Raw genomic sequence first — 14,098 nt, 5'->3', positions numbered from 1 at the left:
GTTCTATATCTCGGTTGTTTTGTGTTCATTGTTTTCTCCTACGTGCAGATCTTCAGGGCTGTGCTGAGGATCCCCTCTGAGCAGGGACGGCACAAAGCCTTTTCCACCTGCCTCCCTCACCTGGCCGTGGCCACCATGTTCCTCAGCACTGGCACATTTGCCTACCTAAAGCCCCCCTCCCTCTCCTCCCCATCCCTGGATTTGACAGTGTCAGTTCTGTACTCAGTGGTGCCTCCTGCCCTGAACCCCCTCATCTACAGCCTGAGGAACCAGGAGCTCAAGGATTCCCTGAGAAAACTGGTGACTGTATCTTCAAAAGCAATAAATTCCCTTTTCTGCTGCATAGCCTTCAGAATGTAACTCTTACAATCTCAGCCTTTTCCCCCCTATTTGTCTATTTCTTATTATGGGGACTATTTGTATTGTTGTAATGTTTCTTACAAAATACTGTAGTATTACTTTTAGCATTTCTATATTGATATCTACCTTTCTTTTGAAACAGAAAGACTTGCAAGAGGCTTGTTCCTTTGACATTTAAATAAAAACAAGTGCCTGACCTGACCTGTCTGTCCAAGGCATTTCCTCAGCCCTTCTCTGGCTCTGCAGGGGCAGTGCCTGTGAGCAGAGGTGGAGGGAAGTGGCTCCCAGCACAGCAGCACGGCCAGGGACAATGGCCCTGCCTCTTTCCACATCTGCTCTGCCCAGCTCCACCCTCTCCCTGCCAGCCCTGCTGTGGGTGCAAGGCCAGAGTGCTCTGGCAGCTTGGTCACTGTCCTGCTGCGTGTCCGTGCTGTGCCCTCAGGCAGGGACAGGCCATGGGCACTGCTGGGACACAGCTGGGCTCCAGCACAGCAGCTCCACCAGCAAAGGGCATCTCCTGAGCGCAGGGCAGGAAGGCTTTGCTCCCCTCCAGAGTCACTCTCAGGACTCTCAAGAGGCTCCGTGTGTTCCTTGTTCTCCCAGGGCTCAGTGGGATGAGATCAGGGTCTTACTGGGGCCTGAAGGGGACTCAGGTCTGGGTCAGGTTTTGCTTGTTGGTGGCCAGTGCCCATCAGATGCTGAATGGTCTGTGCTGAACCTTCCTGGGGCTCTGCTGCTTGTGCCAGGGCTGATGGCAGGGGAAGGTTTGTCTGGAGGGCCTTGGGAGCTGCCAGGAGAACCTGTAGGGTTCCTGCAGGGACAGGGTGTGCCAGCGACCAGCAGGCAGTGGAGCTCACTGGGCACAGGCCTGGCCAGGCTGGGGTCACCCAGAGATCCAGGACTGAATGTCTGCTGTGAGCCAGGAGAGCTCTGCAGCCCAGGGACACAGCAGGCCCAGGGAAAGGAGTCTGGGCACTGCCTGCTCTGACCCTCAGGGAACTCCCCCAGGAGGATCCAGGGCAGCCCCAAGCCCCTCTGGCAGCCCTGGCACAAGGCAGGCACCTCTGAGCCCCCTCCATGGTCCCGCAGAGCCTGTGTGGGAGGGGGTCAGTGCAGGGAGCACCATCAGCTGCCTCTGTGTGCCAGGCTGAGCAGCAGAGCCCAGCAGAGGCAGCCCAGGGCCCCGGGCAGCACAGCCCCCGTGCTCTGCAGAGCAGCAGCCCCAGCTCGGGGCTCTGGGCAGCAGGGCAGGGGCTGCAGCAATGGCTGCTGGGGCCAGCACAGACGTGTTCCCCTGGGAAAGGCTCTGGGAGCAGCTATCATGGGCCAGGAGCAGAGCAGGAGCCCGTGGGTGTGCAGAGGAGCCCTGGCAAGAGGCTGGCCTGTCCCTGGGCCAGCAGGAGCTGCCTGAGGAGCCCCGGGGCCAACTCTGCTGCTGGGCTGGGCAGCGGGGCTGGCCCTGGGGCTGCAGGAGCTGCCCGAGCTGAGCATCTGCTGAGCATTCCAGACCCAGAGTGGCTGTCCCTGACCTCCAGTGCCGCCAGTTCCTGCTGCAGGGCCAGACCTGACTCTGCTGCTCTGCTGGGCTTGGGCAGGGAAAGGCTGAACTGGGCAGTGCCAAGGAGAGGAAAATAATGGACCCTTGTCCCTACGAGTCCCCGCAGTGTCAGAATGGGCTCCATGGTTCCATGACGTCCCACAGTGTCACAATGGCCCCTTGGTTCTATGAAGCACCACAGGGTCACCATAGTCCCCAGGTCACCCAAGGCCCTGCAGCGTCACAAGGGCCCCTTGGTTCTGTGGAGCCCACAGGGTCAGTTTTGCCAGTAGGCAGGGTCAGCACCAAAGACACAGACATCAACTGAAGGAATTGTGTCATTTATATAAGGTAAATCTGCAAAAATTACAAAAGTAAAACACATAATTATCAGAAAATAATTACAAAAGGAGCAGCTCAGCAATGCAGCCAATCATCAGCACCAAAGACTGCAGCAGAGATTAAGAAAGATGCAGCACCTGTTACCCTCAGCCTTTACCATCCCCCAGATCCACACAGCAGCTGGGGGAAGCTGTCCCAGCCAAGGGCTGCAGAGCCACTCCTGGACACTGGGAATTCCTGCAGGTGCCTCCGGCCACAGGTGAGGCTCCAACCTCGCTGGGAGAGGGCCCAGCTCTGACAGTGCTGAATGAACAAACTGACAGCACTTCTAGTGCAGGAACATCTGGTTTCATCCTCCTCTTGGGTTCCTCCCAAAGCCTGGCCAGGGGCCCAGGACGAACCAAGGGAGCTGACTTTGACCATTCAGCCCCAAACAAGGCCAGATGGGGCCTTGTCTGATTTTTAAGTACACTAAGATAAATCCACATTTCACCAATGAATAGATACAGAGATCATACTGCTAAAAATGATTCATTAATGAGCAGGTACAAATATAACCTTTGGTTGAAAGGTTTATCAAGAGGTCAGCTTTGGCCCAGGGCCTGCTGTTCAGGCCTCAGTCAGGGCCTGGTGCTGAGGACTCAGGACTTCAATTGGGTCCTTTAACCTGCAGATGAACTATAACCTTTATAACACAGTTTAGATTTAGATATTAAGCATAAAGTCATTGCCTCTTGTTCTTCAATTAAGTGCTGTTCAAGTTCATTACTCAGAGCTATAATTCGCATTCCATTTAAAACAGCCCTAATTAGTTGCTATTCTCTGTTGTTTTGTCAAATGCCCCTTTTTTCTTGAAACTGTGTCTTTTTAGAGAAGTCTCAGTACTCCATTTCCAGCACAGTGTCACAACAACTCTAACATGAAATCATAACACACCAAGTGCTCACACTGCAATGATGACAGTGACTGCCACAAATTCATTACACAGCAGCCTCCAATTTGGCAGTCATGAAGCCAAGGCCACCAAAAATAATTTTCTTCTTGTTGCCACTCTTCTACTGCCTTTTCTGTCAAGGTGATTCCTGACTGTTGTTTCTCAAACCCATCAGATAGCAGTGCAACATTCCTGTCCCATGAGAGCCCAGGTTCCTCCCTGGCCAGCAAGCAGATAATCCCAGGCTGTGTGGTTCTGTAGAGCCCCATTTGTGTTTGTTGGAGCTCCTGCGATGTACTATTGGATATTTTAACAGGATCATTTGCTATTTTTTCTAATAATCAATTTATATCTTTACTGTAATGTCCACAGGACAGGGCAGCGCACATGAGGCACAGGGGGAGACAGAATCTGGTTTTCTGAGAACAAAGGCACTCCTTGGGTGGAAAATGTTCTCTTGGCCCCAACTCTTCCTTGTGATTGTTGCTGAAGGACTCTCAAGGGAGGCATCAGCATTGCCTGGAAACAGGACCCAAACCATCCTTTAGGAAGCTTTTTATGGGCAGTCTCCACAGACCCAGCAACTCCCATTCCTGGTACCAAAGGTCTGATTTCCTATTTCCCACTGTGGGCTGCTGATGGATCCAGGGCTCCTCCCTGGGCCCTCCAAAGGAACCCCATTCCTCCCAACATCAGTTGAGAACATTTCCAGAAATTAGTTACATTGAGTATTTTGGCTACTTTGATCTTTACATTCTCATAAGAATTTAATGACTAATCCTTGGTGAAACTCTAAAGGTGTTTGTGGCAAACAAAGATTCTGGCTGACTCTCAAGACACAGCTTACAGACATCAGCAGTACTTCAGTGACAAGGTTACTCATTCTTTTTCCTCAGTCTCATTTGGGTTAGGAACAATAATTCTGTCGTTCATGGAGCTGGCACTGTGTTAATTCCAGAATAATGCCTCCAAGGTCCTTTGCTGTTCAGCTTTACCATGTTGTCTGTGGCTAACAAGGCTTGGTGGGGCCCTTTCCCCTTTGGCTGGAAGGGGGCCGGGTCCCAGTCCCTGAGGGCACCCAGGCTCCTGGATGGAATTTGTGTGCAAGTCCCTCAGTGTCACAGCAGCCTTCACAGGGAGCCCTGTGGATCAGAGCATTTTCCAAAGGGGCCATTGAGGCAAACAAAGAGATTTGGTCTGGCAGGGTGCCTAAAACAATCTCCTGTAATATTTCCTTGTTCTCACACAGAACACTTGGATGCAGGGACATATTCCCATTGTTCGTGCCCAGGTTTCAGGATTCAAACAGTGCTGTCTTTCCCCAGAGCTGTTCCTTCAGCTGCCTCAGGAGGGCCTTTTGGCCTCTGGAGCTACACTCTGGCTCCATTATTAGGACTGCTGCATCCAAACCCTTTATCTTTACTAACAGCAGTGATTTGAGGTGGATGTCCTTTTTTCCAATTGTTTTAAAAACTGACAATATCAGTTATAGTGCTATTCTGTAGTTGAATAATCCAATTTTGTTCACTATTTTTAACACAATTCCTTTAATTTTTCCTTGATAAATCTGCATTAGTTCCTCCTCCCATCACATGAACACTTTCCAAGGCCAAGCTCCAGTGAGCAGTTATCAAACCAAAGTGTCCTGGAGGAATCTGAATTACTGTTTTGGTATTTATAACTCTCATTTGCTTCTGATTTATGCTAATTAATTCCAAGGCATGAAGGTCCAGCCCTGCAGCCTCTGGGCTGGCCCTGCCAGGGGCCATCACACCCAGAACAATTTCCCTGGCAGTCCAAGCCTCAATGCCCCTGGTTGTAGTTGCAAATTGGGTGCAGCTGTGCACAGCCACAGGGTTTCTATTTCCCCAGTGGGCCACTGTTAAGGGCATGGAGCACATCTGGGAGATGGGGTCTCCATGGGGACAGGTTCCCATCTCCTCATTTTGTCAACTGCTCTTTTAATAACCCCTACACCCATTCAACCAATCCTGCAGCTTGTGGATTGTCTGGGATATGAAAAAACCAGCAGACTAAATAATTGCATTTTTCACAGTAACAGACAAAGCATTCCCCATCACAGTATCAGCAAATCCTATAAAAATAGCCTGATTCATCCCTTCCTCCTTTATCTCACAAAGTTTACCACTGACAGCTGGGTCTTGGCTAGTCCTTTTCTCTAGGGTATTTAGTGTTACAGTGAGCAACCAAAGCTGACATATTACAAGTGTCAGCCTTATTTCACAGTATCCATTTTTAATTATACACATATAAATATAAATTTTTGTGTTATATTTATTACTAGTATTAGTATTACTATTAGTATTACTATTAGTGTTACTAGTATCACTTGCACAAATGAACCTGAGCTCAAGATTAAAATCTTCTACTGTTGTTCTATGTGGGAGCATTCCAACAACAATTTTCCTTTTGTTGGTGCTGTTTCCAATCTGCTGTTAACAAAATCCATCCTCATCTGCCCAAGCCCACAAGTTCTTTTCCTTTCCCATATGCAATTTTTGGATGCATTTTAAGACATCCAGGAGTTTATCCTCTTTTAACCAACTGCCCCACTGCTCACACAGTGCTGCGACCTCAGCCCACTCCAGAGCCAGCCAACTCCAGGGAAGGGTTTCCCATCTGGGAATTTCTGATGGCACTGATTCCTCACATTTACATTTAACAAGTGACATTTTGCTGTGATCTGGCCAGACTCTGCCAGTTTTGTTTTACCAGTGGGCAGGGTCAGCACCAAAGACACAGACTCCAACTGAAGGAATCAGTGTCATTTACTGCACCTCAAAGCAGCAAAGAATCACAAAAGGAGCAGCTCAGTAATGCACCCAACCATCACCACCAAAGATTGCCTGCAGTGATTAAGAAAGATCCAGCACCAGTTCCCCTCAGGCTTCACCATCCCCCAGATCCACACAGCAGCTGGGGGAAGCTGTCCCAGCCAAGGGCTGCAGAGCCACTCCTGGACACTGGGAATTCCTGCAGGTGCCTCCAGCCACAGCTGAGGCTCCAACCTCGCTGGGAGAGGGCCCAGCTCTGACAGTGCTGAATGAACTAACTGACAGCACTTCTAGTGTGGGAACATCTGGTTTCATCCTCCTCTTGGGTCCCTCCCAAAGCCTGTCCAGGGCCCAAGGAGGAACCAAGGGAGGTGACTTTGATCCTTCAGCCCCAAACAAGGCCAGATGTCAGATTTCATGGCCCTGTCTGGCTTGCAAATACAAAAAGATCAATACATGTGTCACTAAGGAGTGGCTACATCTATCACAGTGCCAATGACCATGCATATTTCATCAGTGAGCAGATACAAAGATAGCCTTTGGTTGGAAGGTTCATCCAGAGGCCACCTATGGCTCAGGGTCTGCTGTTCAGGCCTCACTCAGGGCTGTTGTCCAGGCTTTGGCACTTCAGGGACGTGGTTTAGTGCTGGGTTTGGCACTGCTGGGTGAACAGCTGGGCTGGATGAGCTCAGAGGTCTTTTCCAACAGAAAGGATTCTGTGATTCCGTGATTCTATCTGCTGAATTCAGCTAGGTCCATGTTAGCAGCACTCATTTGCTCAGAAAGTCTCCTCTTGCTCAGCTCTTTTGGCCTGAGGCTTCAGCTCCTTCAGCTGCTGGTGCTAAGCTGCTCATTCTGAAGGAGACGACTTGGAGAGAAGAACACAGTCCATCCAATTCCTTCTGGGACACGCAGAGGGGACGGTGTGGAAACAGGAGCAGTGTTTGCTGTGGCCTCCTCTCTGCCCTTCAAGCCTTTCAGCACTTTGAACCAGCCAGGAGCTTTCTCCAAGAGTGCAATGGAGCAGCTGTTCCTGCTCTCATGTCTTGATTCTCTCCAGTCTCTGACCTTGCCTGGGTCTGTCCCTCTTGCTGTGCCCTCTGTTCCCCCAGGGCTCAGTGGCTGCTGCCCAGGACTGTGGGACTGGCACAGATCCAGTGGTCGAGACCCTCCTTGCTGTGGCCTTGGAGCTGCCTGGGCACAGCAGTCTCTTCCATCTGGAATCCCCCCATGGACAGGGAGTCCCCAGCTCTGTTCCTTGCACAATCTCCAGGAGCCCAGGGCTGCCATCTCAAGTCCCTGCTGGCACTGGGGGCTCCCAGGTGCCTCAGGCTGCTGTGACACCGCTGCAAATGGGAATGAAGAGTGGCAGGGGCTGTGCTGAAATGTCACTATAGGACACAAGACGACATGACGCAGAGACGCTGTTGCTCTCAAGGCAGGAAAAAGGAAAAGTTTATTTTTTCACTCCAACATTTATAGATTTCCAAAGGTGACAGTGGATTGGAGGGTGAAAGTGCCACCTCTCCAAGGACAAAAAAACAGTCCATCAAGTTTCTCCTCCTCCATAAAAGAATGCAAAACAATAAGTTGTTTACAGAAAGTGTGTGAGAAAGTTTGGTACAAGAATGCAAACATCAGAACACTTAGAAAATCTTAAAAAGTCAAGGCGACATTGAAAGTCAGCTCCATGCACTGCTGCTGCTGCTGTGGGGCCATTTGTCCAGCCCGTCCCCAGAGTCAGGGATCAGATCCAGGCCCTGCTGCTGCTCCCTCGGGATCAGCCCCAGTTTGGGTGTTGCTGTCAGGGCCAGCAGGAGCGGTGGCTGGAGCAGCAGGTGCTGACAGTGCCCCAAGTCCCAGGGCTGGAGGGGTCCCTGGGCTGGGCTGGGAGGGAGCTGCCCCTTCTTCTCCCTCTGCCCCAAGCAAAGCTGAGCCAGGCACAAGTGGGGCAGCACAGCCACCAGGGAGCCTGCGAGTCTCTTCCAGCCCTGGCTGCTCAGAGTTTGGGCCTTGGAGCCTCAGGTGGCCAAAGGCAGCTGCTCCTGGTCCCTCTGTGTGCCCGTGTTCAGCAGTGCTGCTCCATCAGTCTGTGCCCAGCAATGGGGAAAAGCCTCAGCCCTGCAGGGCCAGGAGCTGCTGGGCTCTGCCTGAGCAGCTCAGCCAGCAGGAAGGGAGCTGCTCCACATGGGAACCAGGAGCAAAGGGCTGCAGCACCTCGTGCTGGGGCAGAGCCCGAATTCTGAGAGGGAATAACAGAGTTATTCATGTGCATTGCTGCATCGGCACTGCAGGTGCTGTGCCTACAACCACAGAGTTCAAAATGTGCAAAAGAATTCTGCAGCTCTTGACTGGATCAGGATGTCAGCAGTGCTGAACTCCAGCACAGTCCAAAGGAAACACTTCAGACCTCTGCTCATATCTGCTAGATTTTTTTCTTCAGGGTATCCAGAGAAAAGTAAACAGAGGAGGAGCCTACATTTTCATTGTTTATCAGAAATGTTTCTCTTTTTGCTGTACATTCCTTTTTAGGATGATTTTTCTGTTAAAAAAAGGAAAAAAGAAAAAAATATGAAATATAAAACCAAAAAACAAACGTGTAGTGAAAATCTTTTCTAACTTTGGATTAAGAGGTAACTGGTATTTTTAAAAAGAGAACTCAGTTACTTTGGCATGGATCTATCTTACTGACATCAACATCACTTTTTTAAAAGATTCTGGGTTTTGTTTGCAATATTAAGTTATTTTAAATTGTGGTTGAATCAATAGGAAATTGAAAGATTTATTATGCATTTATGCATTACTGTGTCTTGAGTGTAAAAATATTGCAGTTTGAAATTTGGATTTAAAGTGTTGCAAATGAAAGTTATAAATCCTAATGGATTGTGTGACAGCAGCTTTTCCTAGAGGATGTGCAGCACTCCAAGGACTTCATCAGTGGGGTTGGGGGTACTTGGACCTTTGTCCTGTGCCACTCTGAGATGTCATGGAATGGAACTTCACCTGCCACCAGCCCAGGTCACCCTCTGCCACCAAAGCTCCTTGGACCTTGTGCCCCCAGGCAGGCACAAAGTGTTTGTGCTGCTCCCCCTTTTGCACAAGCCCACAGAGAGCTGGGATTTTTCCAAGTCTCATGTCTGCATTGGGCCATATTCCTAGAGAAGCAGCAGCCCATCCCAATGAATATGGTGAGTTATATGGATGGTTGTGAGCTCCACTTCCTACCTAGAAATCCTGAAACTGCTTCTGAATGCTGCTCCTTCAGCTCTGGGACACCTTCTCACACAAAGCTGGGAAAAAAATCTCCTGGCCACCAGTTAAATGGTGAGTTATGCCAAAGTTAGAGCTCTGTGGGAAATCTCTATCCATCCCTATCCTATTAATATACCAATATGTGGGGGTGTGCATGGATTTGTCTTGTGTACAAAGGAAGGAGTGTGCAAGCAAAGTGATTGACACTTTCACTGTCCGTGTTCATCCCATACCCATGGATACAGAGACACCCAAGAGCCCCTGGCACACACAGACCCTTCTGTCCCTGGGTACAGAGACATCCAAGAGCCCCTGGCACACACAGACCCTTCTGTCCCTTGGTACAGAGACATCCAAGAGCCCCTGGCACACACAGACCCTTCTGTCTCTAGAGGATGGAGCGTGGTGGGTGGGGGTGGTTCGTGGGCAGCGAGTCCTGGACAGCAGGCCAGACCCGGCTCCAGCCCTGCCAGGCCCTGCCAAGGCTCAGTGCAGGATCCTCTGGAATGGGAAAGCCATTCAGCATTGTCCCTGCCCAGAGGGGCAGTGCTGGCCTGGCAGCACAGGTTGTTTTCCCCTCAGGCTGCAGGAGATGAGAACACAACACTTGCCAACACTGAGTGCGAGGCACAGCTCCGGGTGCTCCCCATGAACCTCAGCTCTGGGAGCACTGTCTGCCCCAAGCTCCAGGGGCTGCAGTGGGAGCCCGGCTGGGCTCTGCCCTGGGGCCATCCTGCAGGGACAGCTGGAAACAGGGACCATTCAGCTGCCACAAACAGCCAAGCCAGGGCTGCAGGGCAGCTGCTCCAGCCCGGACTGCACTGCTGTGTGCTGTGCTCTGGGGCTGGGGCTCCCCACACAGGGGACTGGACTGGAGTGCCAGAGGACACAGAGAAGCTTCAGCTTCAGCCTAAGTGAGGTGCGTGCATCGGCTGGGAAAAGTGGGGAGGCTCAAGGGGATTCACAGAGCTCATCCTGCTGCAAGGATGAAGGGAATGGGAACTCAGCAGTGAGGAGAGCTGAGGGCTGGAGAGTGGCTCTGAATGACACTAAAATGCCACTGGACCTCTGAAACATTGCTGCTCCTCAGCCAGTGACAGCATGAGTCCCTAAACCTGGGGCTTGGCCTTCCTTGTGGTCATGGGCAACAAGGAAGGCCACTGAGTGATGCAGACAGCAACGGGCTGGGAATTCACTGGGGGAAAAAAGGGAGCAGTTGAGAAGTAAAAGACAGGTGGGGGAGAGAACTGTTCAGAGAAGGGCTGAGCTACAGCTTGAGCAAGCGAAAAAATGTCATTTGGAGTCATCCCAGATTGATTTCATTTCAGAAGGTATTGAACAAGTTTAAATTTTGGGAGGTGTCATGTTTTCCTTTGGAGGTGTACACTCTGCAAACTTGAGCTGTGTTGCCAAAATGCTCAAGCGAGTCTGTGCTGCAGGTGACACCATTTCTTCTTTGGTGACACCATTTCTTCCGGCCCCGTGCTGAGCTCCAGCAGAGCCCTGGCAGAGCCCAGAGCAGCCTCAGCATCCGCAGAGCCCGGCTGCAAGGAGAGAAAGCAGAAACTGCCCGTCAGCTGAAGGCTCCTGTCCCCTTGTCCCAGCTGCCCGTGGTGCCCAGGCTGTGCTGGCCATGCCCAGACTTGTGCCCAGAGCTGCCCATCAGTGCTGCCTTTGGGAGCAGGGCAGGAGGGCAGGACATGTGTCCAGCCTGCAGCCAGCCATGGCACATCCACCTGCTCAGCAGCTGCCCAGAGCAGGATGCTCCTGTGCTCGCTGCCATCTCCCAAAAGCTCTGATCCCGCCCTGCCAAGCAGACAGGGACCCACCTCATGCCATCCATGGCTGGAAAAAAAGCTGGTCCCAAACGATGTCCTCAGCCTGCTCCAAGGGAACGGCCCATCCACGCCACAGCTGCTCCCAAGAACTTCCTGATCCAGACTGGACCAACCAGAATGCTTCCTCTAGAAAAACAAACAACAAAGGATCAGCTACGTCTGCCTCAGCAAAGGGGGAACCTTTGCTTCCCAGCCAGGCTGGGCAATGCCCAAATCTGCGAGCATTTCCCCAGGTGTGGACCCATCTGCAAATTCTCTGTGGAGTTTGGCTTTGAAGAAGGTGCCACAATCAAAGTGCATCACCTTCAACTGCTGGTGGCCAGGTTGAGGAAGAGGTTGTCATCCTTCAGGTCATCCTTCATGTCATCCTCGCTGTCTCCTGCAGCAGCAGCCTCCCCCGGTACAGCTTCTCTGGGGGCTCCTTCTCCTTCCCTGGGGTGAGACCAGGCTGTCAGGGCTCTGCCCAGGGCCCCAGCTGTCAGGGAACCAGGACAAGCAAAACCTGCTTGGATGGCAGCCACCAACGATGGGCAGAGCAGCTCAGCTCCAGCACAAGGGCTGCGTGTTCCCATCCCATGACCCTGGTGCAGTGACACGGGCTGGCTTTCTTTGCTTCTCATTGCCAAGGCATGTGTGCAGCTGTAACTTACCAGGGCCCTGCAGCACAGTGTGCCTGTGGCTCTCTCCCTTCTTCTAGGGCAGATGAATATCCTGCATCCAAGGATGACAGAACACCTCTTCTAATGAGGGTCTGGCCAAGGGGTGCATGGATAAACACCACCCAATCAGATTTTGGCACTCTGGGGAGAGAAACCAGAAACTGCCCGTCAGCTGGAGAAGGCTCCTGTCTGCTTTGCCCCACTATTCCCATGCCCAGGCCATGCTGGATGCGCTCAGAGCTGGGCCTGAACTTTCCCATCAATTCTTGGTTTTGGGGGAGAGCAGGACATGTGCCACCTCCTCAGCAGCTGCCAGAACGGGATGCTCCCGAGCCCGCTGCTGTCTCCCAGCACTGGTATTGCACCCATGCCCAGAGAAGAGGATTCACCTGGAGAGAGCCGTTGTGGCAGTGAGAGCTGGCCCCAGCTGAAGTTCCAGCCCCTCCTGAAAGGCATCTTCCCACAGACCATCTCATGCAGCAGGATGCCCAGGGACCAGATGGTAGCTGGCTCGCCATGGTACCAGCCAAAGCGGGTCCATTCCGGGGGGCTGTATGATGGTGTTCCTGTGGAATACAGATGGAGTTCAGCAGGGGGATGCTGCTGCTCCCAGAGCCTGGCCCCAGCATCCCTGGGTGTGTGGGGGCTGCATCAGTGGCACAGAGGGTGACCACTGTCCTCTCACCAGCATCTGGGACTGGTGTACAAACTTGGGATTGCAAAAGAAGCCACTGGTGTGGGAAGGGGACAGTGGAAGCCCTGGCTAGGCCTGACCATGACATGCAAAGGAAATACCCACTGCGTGCTGGGGAAAAACCATGCCCTCATTCTCCCTGTCTGCATTGCCCCAAACATATTATAAAGGCAAGACAAACAGGGCAAGTGGAGCAGTCCAAGCCCTTCCTCTTGCCTGCACACCAAACCAGCTAGGGCACAGGTTCTGACCTCCCTCTCTGCTACCCTGACCCACGACTGTTTTTGTCAGGCTGGCTGCCCCAGCCCAGCCCCAGTCCTGGGCACAGTGGTGGGCAAAGGCTGCCAGCAGGGCTGGAAGATGGCTCCCCACCCAGCCCTGCTCTAAAGCAACTCAGCTGCAGATTCAGTCCCCTGAGTGGCAGCAAAAGGGAGAATCCCCGCTGCCACACCCAGCTTGGGCTGTGAGATCTTGGGCCGTGAGATGCCAGGAGCAGGAGCACAGTCCTGTGTAGGCTCACCTGCAAAGCGAATGTAGGCTGTCTCTTGCAGGTAGGTGCCACAGCCAAAGTCAATCAATTTGGCCTGCCCGGTGGCCAGGTCAACCAGGATGTTCTCTGGTTTGATATCGCGGTGCAGGACCCCGCAGCTGGTGCAGTGCCGCACGGCCTCCAGCACCTGGCGGAACAGCTGCCGCGCCACCTCCTCGCGCAGGAACCCCCATGCTTGAATGAAATGCAGGAGGTCCTGAGACTGCTCTGGCCGCTCCAGCACCATCACAATGTCGCTGGCGAGCTCAAGCCATTCCAGCAGCTGGACGACACCGGGGAAGCCAGTGGACACCTTGTCCTGCAGCACGACCTCTAGGGGAGCGCTGGTGCCGTCGGGCTGCGGGAGGAGCACGATGCCGTCAGTGGGGCCGATGCTGTGCCAGGGCTGGGCAAGCCCTCAGCCAGCCCGGGATGCTCTGCGCCCTGCGCTGGCCCCACGCCCGCTCTCCCTCGGGACGTCCTGGCGGCTCCCACCCTGCCGGGGCTCGGCTCATCCCCGCCCGGCACGGCCCGGCTTCTCCCGCTGTCCCGGCTCACTCACCAGCTCGCTCCAGTGCCGGATGCGGTTCCGTGGCACCCTTTTGATGGCCACCTGCAAGCCAAGGGGAGCAGCGGGCTGAGCTCAACGCCCGCCCTGCCCAGCACCATCCTCCTCCTCCTCCTCCTGCGCCCCCTCCTCCTGCGCCCGCCGCCGGCCCCACCGCTCACCGGGGCGCCGTCCGAGAGCCGCGTTGCTGCGAAGACGCTGCCGAATCCGCCGCACCCCAGCAGGGAACCCAGCCGGTACTGCTCCTGCAGGGCCTCCTGCGCCTTCCCTGCGGGCGGGACGCGGCTGTCAGCTCTCGGCCCGGGGCCAGCAACGGCCCCCGAGCGCCCCTCACCCGCCCCGGCCCGGCCATCCCCCGGCGTTCGCTCTTTGGAACGCGACCCGGGAGCCGCGGGGCCGGGGGCTGCGCTGCCGAGCGGCGGAGCTCGGGCGGGGCAAGCCGCAGCGGAGGCGGCGGGAGCGGCCGCGCCGCGTGTGTCCTCCGCGGGCCCCGGGAGGAGCCGGGGCCGGGGCCGGGGTCGGGGTCGGGGCCGGGGTCGGGGCCGGGGCCGGGGCCGGGGCCGGGCCAGGCGGAGCCAAAAGCCGGCGAT

The 14,098-nt window shown here is 53.8% G+C and overlaps 1 long non-coding RNA gene and 1 pseudogene across 1 annotated transcript; both read right to left on the bottom strand.

The window, feature by feature from the left end:
* The window catches only part of LOC135305589 (zinc finger protein 850-like), a 652,086-nt pseudogene that overhangs the window by 183,355 nt on the left and 454,633 nt on the right, over window positions 1-14,098 (bottom strand).
* On the bottom strand, window positions 11,140-12,278 carry LOC135305822 (uncharacterized). Its single transcript, XR_010366800.1, has 3 exons — window positions 12,107-12,278; window positions 11,709-11,858; window positions 11,140-11,490 (listed from the first exon to the last, which is right to left on the bottom strand). It is a non-coding gene; the product is annotated as an uncharacterized LOC135305822 (long non-coding RNA).

Source organism: Passer domesticus, chromosome 8, assembly GCF_036417665.1.
Source record: "Passer domesticus isolate bPasDom1 chromosome 8, bPasDom1.hap1, whole genome shotgun sequence".
Lineage (NCBI taxonomy): Eukaryota > Metazoa > Chordata > Aves > Passeriformes > Passeridae > Passer > Passer domesticus.
Note: the sequence above shows the minus strand (reverse complement) of the source record. Positions and strands in the feature narration are given on the sequence as shown.